Source organism: Lepus europaeus, chromosome 3, assembly GCF_033115175.1.
Source record: "Lepus europaeus isolate LE1 chromosome 3, mLepTim1.pri, whole genome shotgun sequence".
Taxonomy (NCBI): Eukaryota; Metazoa; Chordata; class Mammalia; order Lagomorpha; family Leporidae; genus Lepus; species Lepus europaeus.
In genome coordinates this window covers 93583510-93603303 of record NC_084829.1, presented here as the reverse complement: position 1 = coordinate 93603303, position 19794 = coordinate 93583510, and the positions used below count along the sequence as shown (strand labels likewise).

General features: G+C 41.3%; 1 long non-coding RNA gene across 2 annotated transcripts in view; it reads left to right on the top strand.

The window, feature by feature from the left end:
* LOC133757010 (uncharacterized) overlaps positions 1-19794 on the top strand; it is a 287511-nt gene that overhangs the window by 116372 nt on the left and 151345 nt on the right. For both annotated transcript variants that reach the window (XR_009865560.1, XR_009865561.1), the window contains exons 4-5: positions 2546-2592; positions 9634-9681. This is a non-coding gene — a long non-coding RNA (uncharacterized LOC133757010). The remainder of the gene's footprint in view (positions 1-2545; positions 2593-9633; positions 9682-19794) is intronic.

Below are 19794 nucleotides of genomic sequence, written 5' to 3'. Positions count from 1 at the left end.
CCCAAAAGGCCACAATGGCTGGACTTGGGCCCATTTAAAGCCAGGAGCCAGGAGCTTCCTCTGGGTCTCCCACATCGGTGCACAGGCCCAAGCACTTGGGCCATCTTCCACTGCTTTCCCAGGCCACAGCAGGGAGCTGCATCAGAAGTAGAGCAGCCAGGACTCAAAGCAGTGCCCCTATGGGATGCCAGCACTGCAACACAGCACTGGCCCTCATATCTTTTTTTTAAAATCCTTATTTTGTTCAGTAATGAGTCAGTTTTAGGAATTATCTGATTCATGGAATAAGACATCATTATTTTATAGTTTAAATCATCAAATATGATTCAATTACAAAAGCATAAATTTTTGTCTGATTTGAACTTGATTATTTTACACATAAAATTGATACTCAACCCCTATACAGTGCCTTGAATGCAGATGCTGGATACCATCAGATCCCAGGCTGACATTAACTTACTAATTGAGGAAGTGGTGCAGCTGGCCCTACAAGTTCCCCATCGTTTACCCTGTAAGGCTCTAATCACCAGATTCAGGAGATCATTTCATCTATAGAGAGCATCTTGATGTTGTCTTGTCCCCAGGACTTTCTTTTCCAGGATCCCCAAACCCTCAGATTGACTAGAATCTACTCCATCATCATTAAAATTCCCTAAAGAACACAATACTGGTCACCAGTCAAAGGAGGGCCATGAATACCACAGGACAATCAGGAGCTTAGGTCCCAGGTGAACAAGAACCTCAAACCCCCAACTTCAATCTGTAAGAATGGATAACCCTAAACCTTCAGGGATCTGGGAATTAAGCAATAGCTTTCTGGCTCCTTTCTCTACATTTTTCAGTAAACACCTTTCTTCCACTTCAGCTTCAGTGATCAACTTTCTGTGTATCAGGCAACCAGACCCAGATTTTGGGGTTTTATAGCGGCTCCTCCAAACCATTTTGGGCCTGTTCTATTTCAAAGTCAGTATTTGCCAGCATATGAATTTTCCAATGTAAGCTTTCAAAGTGTCTATCAAATACTGTGTTTAAAGAAATATAAGCAAAAAGGAAAACTGTACAATGAGAATTACATAAGTGATGTGGGTATCTTTAAGGAAGTGGCTAAAAATAATTGAGTTACATAAAGCCACTAATCAAAATCAAGGGAAAAAAGCATTCTTTGCACTGTTCTCATTTTCTCTTGGTAATTGGTTTTCTTTCTTCAAACCTTTGGAATTAGAAGGGACTTAACAGTGAAAGAAAAAAGGCACACAGTAAAAAAATGAGAACTTGACAAACCACAGGATTAACATCCTGAACTCTTTCCAGATTGTTGAATGACAGACTTTCTCACAATGCCCCTAAATCTGGGAAATCCCATTCATCAGCAGGCCACTTGTAGTTTTTTTGCATTTGCAGAAATGACGCATTTGTGACTTGTTTTTCTCTATGGCATTTTTCGTTTTATGTTAGTCTTAAACATTAGTATTGGATGGCTAAGACTTAAATAAAATCTGTCCTAGCCCCTTTAGAGCTAGAAGCTTTAAAATGAGGGCAGAGGTGTGTTCTTCATTAATGTCCTGCTTTGGTCTCTCTGTTATTTCATTTCAATTGATGAATACAGAAGCCCCCTATCCCAACCTTTGGTGATACATTCCAAGAACTCCAGTGGGTACTTGAAACTGAATAGTATCAAACCCTACATATGCACTATTTTTCAACACTTATATCCCTTGGATAGCATTTAATTTATAAATTAGGCATAGTAAGATATAAACAAAAATTACAAATAATAAAGAAGATCAATTATAACAATATGCTCTATAGTTATGTGAACATGGCTTCTCTTAAAACAATCAAGACAAATATTAATGATTTGGAACATGGTTGATCACAAGTAACTGAAATTGTGCAAAAGTAAAACTGTGAATCAGAAGCAGAGTACTTTATTATAGAACAGGTGCCAGTAGACTCCTTTTGCAATGGGTTTCCCAACAAAGGAAAAGTTTGGGACTCAGCACAGTGAATTAGGAAGGTCTCTGTATAAGTAATCCTATCAGTTAATTTCTGAGGGATGGCAGTCAACCTTTCTTTACTTATGAATTTATAGAGGAAATGCTGCTGCTGAGATTTTACAATTAGGAATTTCCACCATTTCATTTCTCAGATTAAATTAAATCATAGCATTTTTATTGTTACTATATCACTTAATTATAAAATTAACACATTTTCTATTTCTATCCTTTTGATTTCTTTTTCTTGCCTAATGGCTCTTGCTAAAACTTTAAGGATTATATTGAATAGTAATGTGAGAGTGGGCATCCTTGTCTGGTACCAGATCTCAGTGGAAATGCTTCCAACAGTTGCCTGCTCAATAAGATGCTGGTCAAGGTTTTCTCATAAATTGCTTTATTGTGTTGAGGAATGTTTCTTCTATATCCAAATTGCTTAAAGTTTTCATCAAGAAAAAATGTTGTATTTTATCAAATGTTTATCTATTGAGATAATCTTTTTTTTATTCTTCAGTTTGTTAATATGGTGTATCACATTTATTGATTTTCAGATGTTGAACCATCCCTACACAATAGAGATAAATCTCACTTGGTCCAGGTGAGTGATACTTCTGATGTGTTGTTGGATTCAATTGCCTAGTATTTTGTGGAGGATTTTTGCATCTATGTTCTTCAGGGAAATTCATCTGTAGTTCTCTTTTTCTGTTGTATCTTTTTCAGGTATACAAATTATAGTTATGCAGGCTTTATAGAAGGAGTCTGGGAGGATACCCTCCATTTCAATTATTTTTAATACTTGAGAAGAATTAGAGTTTGTTCTTTTTAAAAAACTTAAAATGTCTGGTAGAATTCAGCAGTGAAGGCATCCAGTCCTGGGATTTTCTTTTTTGGGGAAGGTCTTTATTACTGATTCAATTTCCATTGGTCTATTTAGGTGTTCTATGTCTTTATGACTCAGTTTTGGTAGATTGAGTGTGTCCAGGAATCTATCCATTTTTTTTTTTTTTGATAGGCAGAGTGGATAGTGAGAGAGACAGAGAGAAAGGTCTTTCTTTTTGCCGTTGGTTCACCCTCCAATGGCCACTGCGGCCGGCGCATCTCACTGATCCGAAGCCAGGAGCCAGGTGCTTCTCCTGGTCTCCCATGCAGTTGCAGGGCCCAAGGACTTGGGCCATCCTCCACTGCCTTCCCAGGCCATAGCAGAGAGCTGGCCTGGAAGAGGGGCAACCGGGACAGAATCCGGTGCCCCAACTGGGACTAGAACCCGGTGTGCCGGCGCCGCAAAGCAGAGGATTAGCCTGTAAAGCCACGGCGCGGGCCAAGAATCTATCCATTTCTAATAGGTTTTCTGATTTGTTGGCGTACAGCTCTTTATAGTAATTTCTATTGATTCTTTTTATTTTCATGGTACTTATTGTTAAATTTCCTTTTTCATATATGATTTTATTGAGTTGGGTCTTCTCCCTCTTTTTTTTTTTTTTTTTTTGGTTAGTTAGACCAGTGGTATCAATTTTATTTTTTCAAAAAAAGCTTTTCATATCACTGATCTCTTGTATTTTTTGTTTCAATTTTGCTTATTTCTTCTGTAATTTTAATTGTTTTATTCTTCCTACTAATTTTGAGTTTGGTTTGTTATTATTTTTCTAGTTCTTTGGAATGCATCAGTAGCTCATTTATTTGCTGCCTTTCCAATTTCTTGATGTAGGCACCAATTGCTATAAATTTCCCTCTTAACACTGCTTTTGCTGTATCCCATAAGTTCTGATATGATGTCTTGTCATCTTCATTCATTTCCAGACATTTATTTGATTTTTCCTATGACCTACTGTCCATCCAGGAGCATTTAGTGCAATCTCCATGTATTTGTATATATTCTGGAGATTCATAAGTTGTTGATTTCTAGCCTCAATCCATTATGATCAGAGAATATGCATGGTATGATTTCAATTATTTTGAATTTTCTGAGATTTTATTGCTGGCCTAGTATATGCTCTGTCCTAGAGAAAGTTCTGTGCACTGATAAGAATATTATGTATTCTGCAACCGTAAGATGAAAAATTCTGTAGATATCCAGTAGGTCCTTTGGGTCTATATTGTGGGTTAACTCTGTTGTATCTTTGCTCATTTTATGTCTGGTCGATTTAACCATTTTTGAAAATGGGGTGTTGAAACCCCCCCATTCCTATTGTGTTGGAGTCTATGTTTCCCTTTAGATCAATTAACATTTATTTAAATAGCCAGGCACCCTGTAATTTGGTGAATATATGTTTTCTATAGTCACATCTTCCTGTTGAATTGATCCTTTAATCATTAAAAAGTGCCCTTCTTTGTCTCTTTTCATAGCTTTTTAAAATATTTTGTCTGATGTTAGAATGGCTATACCTGCTCTTTTTTGCTTTCCATTGGCATAGAATAACATTTTCCATCCTTTTACTTTCAGTCTGTGGGTATCTTTGTTGGTGAGATGTGTTTCTTATAGGCAGGAAATAATGTGTCTTGTTTTTTTTTTTTTTTTGCTCATCATCTTTTTTTTTTAAATTAAACTTTTATTTAATGAATATAAATTTCCAAAGTACAGCTTATGGGTTATAATGGCTTCCCCCTCCTAAAACTACTTCCCTCCCACCCGCAACCCTCCCCTTTCCTGCTCCCTCTCCCCTTCCAATCACATCATGATTCATTTTCAATTCTCTTTATATACAGTTTAGTATATATTAGGTAACGATTTCAACAGTTTGCTGCCATATAGCAACACATAGTGAAAAGAAAAAAAAATACAAAAAATGTGGGTCTTGTTTTTTAATCCACTTGGCCAGTCTGTTCTGGATCTTTTAACTGGAGAGTTGAGGCTGTTTACATTCAAGGTGACTGTTGGTAAGTAATGACTTGGCCCTGATATTTTTCCATAAATATTCCCATTGTTTACTTTGGGTTTCCTTTGTACTTTTGTTGGAAGATTTTCTGCCATCACATTCTTTTATAGTGATGACTATGTTTCTGTGTTTCTTTGTGTAGCACATACTTAAACATCTTTTATAAGGCTGGATGAGTGGTTACAAATTCTTTCATCACTCATAAATGAGAACTTTGCAACATACAGTATTCTGAGGTAATTTTTTTTTCTCTTAAGACCTGGACTATATCTCGCTATTCTCTCCTAGCCTGTGGTGTTTCTGATGAGAAGTCAACATGAACCTAATTGGAGATCCTCGTGTTTCTCTAGTGCACATTTTAGAATCTTTTCTTTATGTTTTATCGTGGAAAGTTTCATTCAGTGTGCCTTGGTGAAGCTATTTTCTGGTCATGTCTATTAGGAGTTCTATTTGCTTCTTATATTTGGATGTCCCTTTCTTTCTCAAAATTGTGGAAGTTTTCTTTAGTTATTTCACTAAATAGATTTCCAATCCATTCCTTCTTTCATTCATTGTTTCACACCTTTATGAGCTCCTAAAACCCATATATTGGGTCATTTGATAGTTTCCCATAAATCTCTAAATCTTTTTTTTAAATTTTTCTGCTCTACTTTCTTCTTCTTCTTCTTCTTCTTCTTCTTCTTCTTCTTCTTCTTCTTCTTCTTCTTCTTCTTCTTCTTCTTCTTCTTCTTTTGGGGGGGGGGTCTGGCTATAAAATTTCCAGAGCCTTTGTCTTCTAACTTAGATATTGTTTCTTCTGTCTCACTGAATCTGTTGTTAAGGATTTCCACATATTTAATTTAATCTATTGAATCTTCATTTTTAATATTTCCTTTTGATTTTTCTTTAAAATTCAATTTAATGGGAAACATTTACATTCATATCATGTATGGATTTCTTTATTTCATGGATTTGCTTCTGATTGCTTCTGAGTAATCCTCTGATTAATCTTTTGAATTCCTTTCTTGGCATTTCATCAGTCTCTTAGTTTTCTAGTATTGAAGTGTTGTGTTTCTTTGGGGGCATCATGTTGCCTTCCGTATTCTTCTTTATTGAATTTCTTTATTTTTAAGCATTTGTGAAGATATTTGCTTTATTTTACCCATCTGATGGCTTTTATCTTTGGACTATTCCTCTGTGGCTTAGTGGAGCATCTGCTCTTTCAGTGAATACCCAGAGGCATATGCTGGGTGTGGCCAGGGAGCTCTGTTTAGTGCTCTGCGGTGGGAGGGAGTATCCAGGGTGATACCCAGTTTGTGCATGGTAGATATCTTTTTTTTTTAGCAGAGAGGAGGCTTTGATCAACTCTGTTGGCATATTCTCACCCTCACCTTCTCTGCTCCAAGGCAACCAATGCCTGCCTGTGCACTAGCCCCAGTGGCTGCAATATTCATCTGCACTGCCACAAGAACCACAAAAAGGATCTGTACAGTCTTCAGTGTGAGCAGGGATCCCACTACAATGACCCACCCCAAGCAATCAGGGAGCCCTAAGCTTGTGGAGCTTGCCATAGGGACTGCCGAGAGACCAACCTTCAACCCTTCACCTTACCACACAGCCACAGTGTTTCCACAGTCCCAGAATACAAGGCTCCCACAGTCAGAGGGTGCCAGGAACCACTCTGCCCTGCCAGTCCATCCCATCCAAAAAAGCTAGAGATGATCTCAAAGCTAACCCGCCTGTGGAGATACTGTGTTCAGGCTGCCTGAGCCCCAGAACCTGTGACTTTCTGGGTGATGGGGGACACTTCACAGTCCTACCTGGGTGTCCAGCCTCCTGTCAATCCTCCCAGCCAGACTCAGGTGTCTCCTCTCCACTGGTTGCTGGGCACACAGCACAAGCTGATCCAGCTGTTACCTGTGTCCAAAATGGAGCTCACCCTCTTTCAGCCAGTTGCAGTATGCCACTGTTTGGAGCATAAGGAGAGAGAAATGTACCCCTTTATTTCCTCTATGTTGGTAGGTACACTGTCCCCCACAGGGCTACAGGCTGAACTCATACCAGGCTCTCCCTGCAGCTATATCACCAGTGGCTTGGACTGTTGCACTCTGGTCTCAGCTCACTCTAAAAGTTGGTGTTGAGTCTCCTAGCTGTTGGGGTCCTGTGCTGTGTTGATACTCATGCTGTGCATCCATACCCTTCACGTAAGGCTCAGAGTGTCCCTCTTTCCCTCTTCTTTGTGTGGAGTTTCCATTTCAGTTTTCTCCCTAACTCTTTCCTGATGTTGTAACCTCTCTACTTTTTTTTTTTTTTTAATTATCTTCCTCCAGCCTAAAGCAATAAGCTCCCTCCCTATTCTGCCACTTTGGAATCTCCAAGAATGTATCAGTTTTCTATTTTTAAACCTGTAGATTGTTTTATTTTATTACAAATAATATTAAATAAAATATATTTATTGCAATTTTTTGGATGTCTCAAATTGTTGCCCTAGGTCAAATTTCCATAAATTGAATTAAGTTAAATGACATCCTCTTACAAATTGCTGCATGCTTCAAAACTGTTGATTGCAAAGCTGTTTAACAACTTACAGTTCCAATAACACAATGAGAGTATTTGTTTCTCAGGCCTCCTAATTTATAGCACTCACTGGCAAAATCTCACTGGTGTTCACAGTAAGATATTTTAGAAAATATTTATTTATTTACTTATTTGAAAAGGGAGAGAGAGAGAGAGAGAGAGAGAGAGAGATAAAGAGCAAGAAATCTTCCATCTGCTGCTTCACTCCCCAGGTGGTTGCAACAGCTGGGGTTGGACCAGGATGAAGCCAGAAGCCAGGAACTCCATCCCTGTGGGCCTCGCACATGGATGGCAAGAACTCAAGTACATAAGTCAATATCCACTTTTCCAACGTGCATTAGCAGGAAGCTGCATCAGAAACAGAACTGACACTCAAAAATGAGATGTGGGCATCTCAAGTAGTATCTTACCATGTCCAGCCACAACATTCCCACCCACAGTAAGATTTTAAAACAATCTTTACCTACAGGTAAAAAAATTAATCTTTGCATGATTTTACTGTAGTTGATACTTCGTAAGGCGAAGGGTGTTGTTATAGTTCCTCTCTCAGGTACTTTTGGTCCTGCCCAATCATGTTATTTGTCTTCCCTCTCCTGTTCCCAGTCTTGTTTTTTACTAAGATCTATTTTCATTTAACTCTATACACAGAAGATTAACTTTTTCCATGTAAAGAGTTCAGCACTTTGTATGAGGAAGAAAAAGAAAAAGAGAGAGAGAAAAATAAAACAAAACAAAAACTGATTAAAAAAAAAAAACAACAACAACAAGAACAAAAGCTATTCCTCAACAATCCAGACAAGGGCTGTTCAAAGTCATTGCATCTAGATGGTAATTTCACTTTTTTTTTTTTTTTTAGAAACTTAATTGTCTTTAAAGAGGAACTCAACCCAAGTATGATACATCTTTTGCGTGCTTTCATTCTGCTAACGGCATGAACACCTTGAATCATTTGATTTCAGATAACAAAGAAGGCTTATTTTCCCTGCCTTTTACTGTATTTCATATTTCACTTTCACTGCATAGAACGGTATAATAGATGCTCAATAAATGCTTGTTGAATGAGCCATTGAAAGGTAGAGATCAAGTTGGGTCAAGGAGGGAAACAAATCAGAGTGAATGTAAAAAGCATATAGGTCAAGGGAAAATGAACATACAGAAGAGGAAATTTATCTACAAGAATTCCTTCTCTGCCTCACATCCTAAGTTGCATCACTTTTATTTTAGGGTTAAGGTATTTAATTTTTAATCTAATGCTTAATTGCTGGAAATAGAAGAAGGCATACTAAAATCATTCATATTAGCATCTACCTCTTTGCACTGTAATTATTTTGTTAGGGAGCAAGATACCCTCTTTGTCTGGTTTCATAATGAATATATTCTCCCCTTATCCTAAACTCTGACATTTGATTTGAAGATGATTTTTGTTGCTTCATACAATTCTATCACATTGTGAACAGCAGCAACATCTCTAGGGATGGTTTTTAGACACTCGGTTTTGATTAAATAGAGATATTCAAAGAGAAGTTGAAGTTTGAATTACTTTTGTGATGGAAACTTGTAAATCTTTTTAAATATTTCTAAAAGATAGAAGAAATTAATCTCATTTCCTATTATTCCTTGAGTCACATACATTTCCTCTGCACAACACAGGACCTTTACCAAAAGCATTCGTTACTGTGGCTCTCCATGTTCCCTGGGCCATATATTTTCTTATCTTGTAGGTTGTTGGCTCTTTGCAGTGATTCAGGGAGAATACAGAAGTGCATTTGGTTAATTTCCTAGCTCAAAGCCATCAATCTACGGTTTCTTACATCTATTACATATGTTGGCAGTGTCTTGCATGAGGGCCGACTGCTATTTCTGAGACAGCACAAATTTAACCTGAATGCTTGAACAGGTTTTCCTGATGACATGGTTGATTTCCAATAGAATTTCATTTCAAACAAGAACATGATTTGAGAAATGGTAGAAGAGTTATTTCACAGCACACTTAAAACTCTTTTGAAATTCATTTTTATTAAGTTCTAAGTTTTAAAGCAAGTGACATGTGTTTACATGGTAGCAGAGCACATCCAATGTGGCACAAATCTTTGCCATTATTGTTCTTAGATCATAACTCATTTAGAAAGTATCATTTAATATGTGCTATGTGCCAGATACTATATTAGATGTTGAATTTTCTTAAAAAAAATTTGTTCTTTGCTTTATAGAAGACAATGGTGTACTGGGGAGACTGGCGTCAAACTAGTCTAATAAAAGTAAGTACATGTGTATATTGCAATGAAGATGTTCTCAAGGAAGTTAGAACTAATGGGCCATATCTTAAATGCTATATTCTGTTTTTGGAAGAGCATTAAAACAAGAAATGTCTAGAATTGATGAGAAGAAAGAAATTGTGAAATAGATTGTCACAGTAACAGTGAAGTTTTAATTAAAATGTAGTTCTCGATTCATAAAATGACTTCATGGTTTCGCAATTAATTATCTACTTGCAACCAGACCCAAATCACTTGTATTTGGAAAGTAAAAGAATCCCACTCAAAATAATGTGAGGAAAGAGTTAACATATCAAGGCTAGTCGTTCAGTTTTTTCATGTTTCCAAGGAAACTCAGAACCATGATTTACCCTTGGTCAATGGCTGGGAATGTAACACAGGAAGGCTCTCAGTCTCAACAATTGATGCTTTTGCTATGTACACTGGGAGCAATGGACTGTGACATACCAGCATGTCCAAATTGCTTTGCACAAACATCAAGATTGATGATGTGCACCTGCTTTCATCATTGGCACTCCGAGTTTCAGTTGTCATGGCTGACTACAAAGCAGAATGTTCTTAAATGACTAAGTGCTCCTAAAACCTTTGGATCTAGTGGCTTAATTGGGGCTTTGCTAGGCAGAGACATTTTGCACATGTGTGTGCGTGTGGTTTGATGCTAGAGAAAGCATGACCCATGTGGCATTGGATGGGAAGAAGCTGGAATCCTGGGCTTGGCCTCTTGGGACTTTACTCAATGCATGTCTTCTACCTTCTGCTTTTACCATAAATGATTTCTTGTCATAAACACTAGCCATAAAGTATAGTGTGCTGCTGAATCATATGAATTCTGGAAAGTACCTATCGTAAGAGGAGATCCCTTAAACAGACCCATCATAAAATAAAAGTATCACTTATACACTTGACCATAATTTATTATAGAGTTCAGTTTAGGCATTTTGTTAGCCGATGTAATATACGAATAAAACTGTTAATTCCAGAACAGGTCATTTTCCTAGCAGTTAAGAAAAGAGTGTCCTACGCCAGAAAGCTAGGTTCAATTTCTGTCTCTGGCTCCTGACTAGTTTCTCATTAATGCAGACCCTGGTAGGTAGCAGGTGATGGTCCATATGGGAGACCTGGATTGATTTTGTGTCACCTAGTTCTGGCCTCAACTCAACCTCAGCTGTTGCAGGCATTTGAACAGTGAACCAGAGGTTGGGAGATTTTTCTCTCTTTCTCATCTTTCAAACAAACAAATTGTTAATTCCATATGCCCTAGGTCTTGGTTGTTTTAAATTTTGTTGAAGTATAGCATAAATATTGAAACTTCCCGAATGATAAGCATACTCAATGTATTTACCCAAAAGGAACACTCCTTCAAACAGTCCCAATAGGAAGAAACAATGTCAGTAGATCCTCAGAAGTTCCCTTGGGAACCCATCTAGTCATTTTGTCAAAATTAACCACTATCCTGTCTTCTGATATCAGAGATTAATGTGTTTGCAGGTGTTTTAGAGATAAATTCCTTTAGTTTTTACTCTTCTCTCTATGCCTGCTTTTGATTGGTTTTGTGCTTGTAAAATTCTTCTATGTTATTGTGTGTGGCTCTAGTGGGTTGATTTTTATGGTTCTGTAGTAGTCTAGCATCTTTGTGTGTGTGTGTGTGTGTATCCTATATATCACATTACTCCATTAAATAAATATATATATATAACATAAATAAAGTTTTAAACTTATTGAATATATATGTATTCATCCAGTATCCATCCTATTGTAGGTGGGCATTTAGGATTTTTATTATTTTGCGATGACTTTAGGGTTAAAATTCTTTTCCGAAACTTCTGCCCTCTCAGTATGTCTCCTCTTCCATAGCAGCATCCATATAGAAGAATGTACCCTCATGATGACAGGGAATTCCACCTCTTTGCCTTGTTGTACCCTAGCCTTTCCATAGCTATTTCCCACTGATCTTTGGTTGAAGTATGGTTGACTTTGAGTTGACTTGTCTTTGAGCATCCACCACTTTTATTATTTCATCCTAGGATGAGATGTCTCAAGATGATATATAACTGATGATATTTCTTTTCTATGTGTGCCAAAGCATGGATTTTTCTTCCACTCTTCTTTCCTTCTTTCTTTCCTTTCTGCATCCCTTTTTCCCTCCCTCCCTCCTCTTTTCCCTCCCCCTTCCCTCTCCTCCTCTTTCACTTCCACCTCACTCTTCCTCTTCTTCTTTCTCCTCCTCCTCATCTTCATCATTTCTTCCTCTCCCTTCTCTTTGCTTTTTTTTTTCTTTCTATAATTCCACCTGGAGCACATATGAAATTGGTTTTGAAAAACATACAAATTGGTTCATTCAATATTTCTTAAGTAATTTATTCATTTTGTTCTGACCCACTAGTTACACATTGAAAAATCTTTCTAACAGTGACAAATAGATTTTTTTTTAAATTTTTTTTTGACAGGCAGAGTGGATAGTGAGAGAGAGAGAGAGAGACAGAGAGAAAGGTCTTCCTTTTTGCCGTTGGTTCACCCTCCAATGGCCACTGCGGCCGGCGCATCTCGCTGATCCGAAGCCAGGAGCCAGGTCTCCTGGTCTCCCATGCGGGTGCAAAGCCCAAGCACTTGGGCCATCATCCACTGCCTTCCCAGGCCATAGCAGAGAGCTGGCCTGGAAGAGGGGCAACCGGGATAGAATCCGGCGCCCCAACCGGGACTAGAACCCGGTGTGCCGGTGCCGTAAGGCAGAGGATTAGCCTGTTGAGCCACGGCGCCAGCCGACAAATAGATATTTAACTTACTGGCAAAGCAAAACAACAACAACAAAAAAAATCAAATGCATTATGGAGGATCTTTAAATGAAGTATTATGTGCCAAGTAAAAATTATTTTGTTCTGAGTCTGGCATTGTGGCATAGTGGAAAAGCCTCCACATGCAAAGCCATTGTTTGTTTACTTCTGTGCACTTAGAATCTTGAAGAGAGGTTATTGCACAGTAGATGTTCTATGTATCTGTTAAATGCCAACATGGAATGGTAAGAGCAGGGTAAAAAGAGTACAGAAGTTCTATGTCAAAGAGGCAATCAAAGAAAGGTTCTCTTGGCCTGGGACATTTGAGTTGGGATTGGGAAAGGGTAAGCCATGTGAACATCTTGAAGTATTGTAGGTGGAAAAATATCAAGGGAATTTGTTCTGAGAAAGAAACATCCTTAGAAGTCAATAGTTTCTCTTGGTGCTGGTGATGAATAATAACATATTTTCTATTTCAAGTAATGTTACTATATATTACTTCAGTCCATAATATGTTTTAATTCAATATATAAGTCTAAGCCAGAAACTGAAAATCGGGAGCCTTTGAGCCAAACACAACAAGGAGATATGGTTAATTAGTTATGCATAATTAAAAAAAAAATCTATAAATTCAAACGGCCAACAGACACATGAAAAAATGTTCAGGATCACTAGCCAACAGGGAAATGCAAAGCAAAACCACAATGAGGTTTCACCTCAACCAGGTTAGAAGGGCTTACATACAGAAATCAACTAACAACAGGTGCTGGTGAGCATGTGGGGAAAAAGGCACATTAATCCATTGTTGGTGGGAATGCAAATGGGTAAAGCCTCCATGGAAGACAGTTTGGAGATTGCTCAGACCTGAATATAGCCCTACCATATGATCCAGTCAACCCATTCCTTGGAATTTACCCAAAGGAAATTAAATTGGCAAATAAAGTAGCTGTCTGCACCTCAATGTTTATTGCAGCTCAATTCACAATAGCTAAGACCTGGAATCAACCTAAATGCCCATCAATAGAAGACTGGATAAAGAAATTATGGGATATGTACTCTATAGAATACTATACAGAAGTAAAAAAATGAAATTCGGTCATTTGAAACAAAATGGAGGAAACTGGAAAACATAATGCTGAGTGAAATAAGCCAGTCCCGGAGGGACAAATATCATATGTTCTCCCTGATCTGTGACAACTAACCAAGCACCAAAAAGGAAACCTGTAGAAGTCAAATGGACACTATGAGAAACAATAACTTGATCAGCCTATGTCCTGACTGTCGAGGAACAACTAAATACTTTATTCCTTTTAGTATTTTTTTTTGTTCTAGTTAATACTATTGGTTGAACTCTCTAATTAACACACAATTATTCTTAGGCATTTAAATTTAACTGAAAAGTGATCCCTGTTAAATATAAGAGTGGAAATAAGAGAGGGAGGAGATGTACAGTTTGGCACATGCTCACTCAGACTTAGCCCTAATGGTAGAATTAGAAACATGCCAGGGGATTCCAATACAATCCCATCAAGGTGGCATGTACCAATGGCATCTCATTAGTCAAAGTGATCAGTTTCAGTTCATAATATCATAATGATAGGATTAAGTGTCAAAGGGATCACATAAACAAGACTAGTATCTGCTAATACTAACTGATAGAATTATAACGGAGAGAATGATTCAACATGGGAAGCAGGATACACAGCAGACTCATAGAATAGCTGATGTCCTAAACAGCCCTCTGTCCTCAGAATCAGCCCTTAAGTCATTTAGATCAGGCTAAAAATCCCATGAGAGCATTTCAGGCATGGAAAGCCAAAACACTGTGGCAAAAAAAAAAAAAAAATGTTCTAAAGGAAAGATCTCTGTGAGTGAGATCTCACAGGAAAGAATAGGCCATCAAAGAAGGAGGTACTTTTCTCTGAAGGGAAGAGAGAACTTCCACTTTGAATATGACCTTGTCTAAATAAGATCGAAGTTGGTGAACTCAAGATGCTTCCATAGCCTTGGCAACTCATGACAAAAGCCTTGGGTGATTACTGATGCCATAAATAAGAGTGTCAATTGTTAAATCAACAAGGGGAGTCACTGTGCACTGTAGGGAACCAGACCGGAGGAACCGTGCCCCTAAGATGGCGCCGACTCCCTGCTTCCGGGTTCTTCCTCATCTCAGGGAGTTCCCGCTCTTGCTCGCTCCTTCCCGCCTTAGATTTCCCGCTCTAGCTCGCTCCTTCCCGCCTTGCCACGAGATTGTCCTATCCCCGCGCTTCTAGCCTATCACCTGATTTGTGATGTGTATTGTGCATATAAACCCTTGCTACGCGGGTGTAAGGGAAGTTCCTGCCCAGAAGAGATCGAAGCTGGATCTCCTGCTTGCCGAGCAATAAAGGAACCCCGTGCAAAGTGTTCGGTCTCTGTCTCTTGCTGGACGAGGACGGCGCCGAGCAGCTGGTGGCCCGTACGGGGAGCTTCCTCTACGTTGCCCGGTAAGTAGAAGGTAAGCGAGGTCAGTCTTACCGTCTGGGCCCCGCGAGTGAGGTATATCTCGTGGTTGGAGGGTGGACGCACCCTAAGATAGCGGACGTGTTTCCCCGCTTTAAACTGAAAGAATAGCAGACTTGTTTTCCCGCTTTAAACTGAAAGAATAGCAGACTTGTTCCCCCGCTTTAAACTGAAAATAAGATAGCGGACGTGTCTTCCCGCTTTAAACTGAAAATGGGAAATTCATCTAGCCATTCAATGTTGCTTAATCCGTTAAAAGCATTATTGTGTAGCAAAGGGATTAAGGTTTCTAAGACCACACTTGTCAGGTTCCTTGGAAGTGTTGATTTCTTTGCGCCGTGGCTCACCCACGAGGGCCAAATAACTCTTGAGTCTTGGGAGAAATTAGGAAAGGATCTCCGGCGCACAGTTAACGATCCCCAGGAACCCGATATCGACCCCGTTGTTCTCCCCTTATGGGAACTACTGCGGGCGTGCCTCCAAGAGGAGAGGTCGGTGGGAGCGGACCGCCCGACTCTTACGGCGGTTCGCGAGGCTCTCGAGGAAGTTCGTTCTCAGAGCTCGGACGGCGCCCGGGACCTCATACAATTTAAGGACACGGGATGCCAGACTTCCTCACTGGCCTCAGGCTCCGAATGTGGCTCCGCCTCCTCTGAGTCTGAGGGGGAAGGGGACGGCGATCCTAAATCCCCGCCTCCTACGTATGCGCAGCTGCGGCAAAAGTTAAAAGATGCCTGTTTACGCCCTCTAGTGCCTACGGCTCCTCCTATCGATGTCGTGCCCGCCCATCAGATTAAAGACGCAGCGCCTCCTACTGGCGGTCATGTAGGCGTGCCTCAGCCCCATCTAACACCCGTGCCGCCATGGCCATTAAACGTCCCAAATGTGCCACCTTTTTCAGGCAGACAGTTTCATCAACAAGCCTGGAAACAGTTGCGAACTGGCGCTCCCGCTGCCCCCGCTCAGGCTTACCCTGTTTTGGCTTTGGGCACGCGAGAGGCCCGGCACGAACCATTGGACATGACAGTATTAAAACAACTTAAGGCTGCGGTCCATGACTATGGACCCACAGCCCCATTCACATTGTCACTCCTTGAATCAGTCGGCCAGTCCATTTTAACACCTAGCGACTGGACCCAATTGGCTCGGGCCTGTTTAAGTCCAGGCGGCTTTCTTTTGTGGCAATCTATGAATACAGAGTGCTGTCATGACCAGGCAGATGAAAATGCTGAGGACGGCCACCCTACGTGGAATGCTGATATGCTTTTAGGGCGTGGACCTTATCAGGCTGACCAGACCCAATTCCCTAGACAAGTATACAGGCAAATTTCCAACTGTGCCCAACGTGCGTGGAGGCAGGCGTCCAATCCAAGTGACTCAGCTAGCCACCTCACCAAGATCGTTCAGGGCACGGCCGAACCCTTCGCTGATTTTGTCGCTCGCATACTTGAGGCTGCGTCGCGTATTTTCCCTTCCGAGGTTGACGTTCAGCCACTGGTCAAACAAATTATTTTTGAGCAGGCTAATAAAGAGTGCAAAAACATTCTTCGACAATATAGACATAAATCTCTGGACTCCTGGTTAAAATACTGCAGAGATACCGGTGGGCCACTTACTAATGCGGGCCTAGCTGCGATGCTGGCAAAAGTCAAAGAAAACAGTCCAAAATCTAAATCGACCCGACCCCCCATATCTTCAGGACTTTGCTTCCAATGTCATCAACCGGGTCACAGAAAACGCGATTGCCCCAATCTCAGCCATGGGTATTCCACGGCACAGCCTTCAGGCATAGAGCCTTGTCGCCGTTGCCGCAAGGGCCCTCATAGGGCAGAGGTATGCCGTTCTGCTTTCGATATCGATGGCAACCCACTTACAGGTAGCGCCCAGGGGCCAAAAAACGGCCAGAGGGGGCTCCCCAACCCAGCGAGGAGCCCCCAAAATCAAATCTACTCTCAGGTTCCACCTCCCGTGTCTGCGCTACACCCAGTGCACCCTCAGCCCGTGCCACTCACGGGTCCGCAGGCCTGGACCTCCGCGCCACCTCCCCTCTCCTCTTAACTCCGGAGATGGGGGTACAATTAGTGGAGAGCGACTGCTCCGGTCCTCTGCCCCCGGATTCGGTTGGATTAGTGTTGGGTCGGTCCTCCGCCGCCCTCCGAGGGCTAGCTGTGATCCCCGGGGTAGTTGACTCTGATTTCACTGGTAAAGTAAAGATCATGGTTCAGGCCCCTCAGGGACCTTTAGTAATCAATCCTGGAGACCGTATCGCACAAATGTTATTACTGCCCAGTCTTCACTCTTTAATCCCAGCTAAAAACCACGTTCGCGGCGCTGGTAACTTTGGGTCCTCTGGCATTAATTTTACCGGCTTACATATGCTTTTAAATGAACGTCCCACTTTAGTGTTGCAGATTAATGGCAAGGACATTAAGGGACTTTTAGACACAGGAGCCGACAAATCCATTATAGCAACAAAGGACTGGCCTAGTACATGGCCTACAAATGTGGCGGAACAAACCTTGCAAGGACTTGGTTTTGCTCATTTCCCAAAAATCAGTGCAGCCTTGTTGTCATGGCAGGATAGCGAGGGTCATAGAGGACAGTTTTCTCCATTCATTTTACCTCTACCCATTTCCCTTTGGGGGAGAGACGTCCTGGCAGAAATGGATGTTGCTTTGGTCACCACTTCCCCTGCAGTACGATCTATGCTACAAAATATGGGTTACGTCCCAGGCAAGGGACTCGGTGTCCAGCTCCAGGGCCACCCTTCCCCCATTGAACCAAAACAAAGACCAAGTAAAGTTGGCCTGGGTTTTTCCTAGGGGTCACTGTTTCGCCTCCTAAACCAGTGGAGCCTTTACCCATCTCGTGGCTAACGGACGTACCCGTCTGGGTTCCACAGTGGCCCCTATCTCAGGAGAAACTGGAGGCAGTCAACACTCTGGTCTTGGAGCAGGTCAACGCTGGTCATTTGATCCCATCCACCTCTCCATGGAATACGCCTATTTTTGCCATCCGCAAAAAATTAGGTCAATGGAGACTCTTACATGATCTTAGGGCAGTCAACGCACAGATGCAGCCTATGGGCCCTGTGCAACGTGGTCTTCCTCTGCTTTCGGCACTTCCCAACCAATGGCCTGTTATTGTAATAGATCTTAAGGATTGTTTCTTTTCCATTCCATTGGACAAAAAGGATACCCCACGTTTTGCTTTTACTGTCCCCACCCAGAACCAGGAACAACCGGACAAGCGTTGGGAGTGGACAGTCTTGCCTCAGGGTATGACTAATAGCCCCACCATGTGTCAAGTCTATGTAGCCCAAGTACTAAAACCTCTTAGAGACCGATATTCCGACTGCAGGTGCCTACATTATATGGACGACCTACTGTGTGCAGCCCCCACAGCAGAGAGGCTCCTGGCCTTATACAGTACACTCCAACAAGTGCTGGAAGGGGCAGGGCTGCATATTGCACCTAATAAGGTGCAATTGTCGTCTGTAGTTTCTTATCTTGGGGCTATAGTCGCCCCTACTCAAATTAGACCTCAAAAAATTCAAATAAAAATCAATGCTATCTCCACTCTAAATGACTTACAAAAACTTTTAGGGGATATCAATTGGATTAGGCACTACCTTAACATTCCTAATGCTGCATTGCAGCCCCTCTTTAATATACTTAAAGGAGACCCGGATCTTGCTTCCCCCCGAACCTTCACCTCTGAGGCCAAACAAGCACTGTCAATTGTCAACGATGCCCTTAGTAAAGCTGCCCTAAAACGTTGGGACCCTGCGGGAGACCTTACTCTTTGGGTCCTCGACACCCTTAAACAGCCCACCGCGGTCCTATGGCAGGATGGGCCTCTCCTCTGGATCCATCCCTCAATGTCATCTACTAGATCTATTAGTTACTATCCCGTGGCAGTGGCGGAGATAACTCTCCTAGCCATTCAGAGGGCTATCCAACATTTTGGACGCGAACCATCCACCATTGTTGTCCCCTATTCCATGGAACAGGTACGTGTGCTAATCGCTTGTACTGATGCTTGGGCGGTTTTAGTCTGCTCCACTTCCGCAACTATTACAAACAGAACACCCTCTGATCCTTTGCTAACCTTTGTTCAGTCTCACCCAGTTATTTTTCCAAAGTCCACATCCCAAAAGCCCTTACAGGGAGCCCCAGTAGTGTATACCGACGGTTCTAAAACAGGAGTCGGTGCATATGTTGTTTCAGGATCTGTGCCAAAAACATTCCAATTCGCTACTAACTCCCCCCAGGTAACTGAACTTCTTATAGTTAACCAAGTCTTCTCTGATTTCCCCGGACCTGTCAATATTGTGTCTGATTCACGCTATGTGGTTAATTCTGTGTCTATCCTTGAGGCCGCAGGACTAGTCAATTCTTCATCCTCCGTAGCGACAGTTTTCCTCACCCTGCAAAAATCTATTTGGAATCGGTCTGCTCCTTTCTTTATTACTCATATTAGAGCTCATTCTTCCTTACCTGGACCCATGACCACAGGCAATGCTATAGCTGATCAAGCCACACGCCCCATTTGGATACTCCAATTTTCTTCCCCAGAAGAGCAGGCTATCCAGTTTCATTCAGAGTTCCATGTAAACGCAAAAACCCTTGCCGCCAAATTCGGTCTTTCTCGTGCTGCCGCTCGCGATATTGTTCGCCATTGTGCCGCATGCCCTACTTTAACCCCTGTGCCTTCGGTGGGGGTTAATCCCCGAGGATTACTACCAGGACATATCTGGCAGATGGATGTCACCCACATATCCGAGTTTGGGACCTTAAAGTATGTTCATGTGTCAGTTGAC